The sequence below is a fragment of the Arachis duranensis genome, chromosome 8, assembly GCF_000817695.3.
Source record: "Arachis duranensis cultivar V14167 chromosome 8, aradu.V14167.gnm2.J7QH, whole genome shotgun sequence".
NCBI lineage: Eukaryota > Viridiplantae > Streptophyta > Magnoliopsida > Fabales > Fabaceae > Arachis > Arachis duranensis.
In genome coordinates this window covers 35039331-35041761 of record NC_029779.3, presented here as the reverse complement: position 1 = coordinate 35041761, position 2431 = coordinate 35039331, and positions in this window count along the sequence as shown.

The following is a 2431-nucleotide window of genomic DNA, read 5'->3' as shown; positions in this document are numbered from 1 at the left end:
TTTAAATTTTGTTTGATTCACTAAACTAAATTAATTATAACTAATTTATGATTTAATTTGATCGAGATAATATTAAATTATTTAATAAATAATATATAAAGCAATGAAATAAATGAATTCAATTAATTTAATTTATTATCTTATTATTTTATATATCCCTTTTTTCTCTTTTTATTTTGTACTTCATGTAAAATATTTGTAATTTTTTATTTTTATTTTTTTATCTTAATTTTGCTAATATTTTTCTATAATTTTATTTTATATTATTTTTTTATTTATTTTGATTAATAATTTTTAAGGGTATCCTTATTTTATTTAAAGATAATTTAAATTTTTTGTAATATTTTTATAAAAGTTGATTAATATGTTTTCAACTCTATCAGGATACAGAAGATTTTCAAAGAACAAGGAAATGGTCTGAATTTGCACGAATTCTAAATGTTCAAACTTATGATGTTGTTTCAGTTGGTTGTCGTTACGAGAATAACTTTAATCTATTGGTGTCTAAGGACTAAAATAGATTAAATATTATTTAATTAATTTATTTCTAATATTGGTATTTGATTAAATTAGTTTTAGAAAAATTTAAATTGTTGACTAAATTTATATATTATGACTATTCTTTTTGAATATATTATTTTTACATTTTTTAATATAATTTTTTTCTGATTTTTAAGTTTATTTTCTTTTTTGGATACATGTATCACCTTTTTTCTTATTTTATATTTCATATTAGTAATGTAATTATTAAAAAAATGTATTTAAAAAAGTATATATTAAAATATCACTATTTAAAAAAAAGGAAAAGATACTTGAAAAAAAAATAAAAAAATTAAAACATCACTATTAGAAAAAAACTGTCAATATGCATATGAATAAAGTCGGGATTGAGTAATATATATGGATATAAAAAATAATAAATATTGCACAATTATAAAATAAAAAATAATCATATATATATATAACGAAATAATTATAACAAAAAATATATATTAATTTAAGAAAATATCTTCATTATAATTATATCAAATCAATATTTAATGCGTTATTAAACTACTTATTAATAATCAATATTTTTAATCATTCTAATTATACCAATTGATATAGTTCTAATTCTTATTCAAGTGCAATAATTTTATTAGGAGATAGTTGATACACACATTAATAGTGACCCATTTAATTGATATCAATTAGTAGATAATAATAATAATAATAATAATGTCTATATGGTACATGCATTATATTTTAAAAAAGGTAAAATATATTTTAAAAAAATAGGATATCAATAATTAATTGTGATTAATATCAACATCAATAATTAATTCTTATAATTATTTTGTTATGACTAAAAGTTAGTATAGTATTTTTTTTGTAGAATAAAAAAAGTTTGTGATTCATAATATTTTCATAAAGTTTTATCGTATGGACACAAGATTAATTAGATAACAAATTGAATTTTAATTAATATATTTTATTTTCTGTTCATGTTTTTTCTTTAATTATCTTACTTTTTATATTTACAGTAAATATTGAATGTAAAAAGAAAAAATAATATTAAATGTTATCTATTTTATTTATTTATAGTCATAATTAAATTTGATATAATTATAGCAAGTATCTAGAATTAATAATAACATGACATTACAATTTTAAGTTGTATAATATAATAAAAAAATGTATCAATTTATGTATGCTTCCTATTAGAATCGTCAAAATGGGCTAAACTCATCGGACCAGCCCGTTTATCCATTTAAATGGGCGGATTTTGCCTCTAAAATTAAGCCCGTTTAAATTTCGGGCTAAACGGGCTAGCCTGTGTGCTAAATGGGTGGCCCGTTTATTTTTCTTTTACATTGTTTTTCAAAAAAATCAGTACTTTTAGTCGATATTTCTCTCGATTCGACCTGAAAATCAGACCTATCAACTAAAAAAAATTATTTTTAAAGGCGATTCGACCCGAAAATCCGACCCATCAACTAAAAATTTTTTTTTTTAAATGGTTTTTGACCTAAAAGTGGTATTTTTTGTCAAAATATTTTTCAAAAAATAAAATTAAATGATAAACGGGTTGGCCCGTTTAACCCATCAGACTGACCATAAGCGGTCCAGGCTAAAAATTAAAATTCTGGCCTCCGAATAAAGTGGGCTTAAACGGGCCAGCCCATTTAACCCACTGGCTTAATGGGCCGAGCCTAAATGGACCGGACTAGCCTATATTACAATTAACTCATAAATAATGCATGATTATATTAATTTAAAAAATATCTTATTATAATGATATCAAATCAATATTCAATGCGTTATTAAACTACGTATCAATTATCGATATTTTTAATCATTTTAATTATATCAATTGATATAGTTCTAATTCGCATTTAAGTATAATAATTTTATTAGAAGATAGTTGATTTTATTAGAAGATAGTTGATGT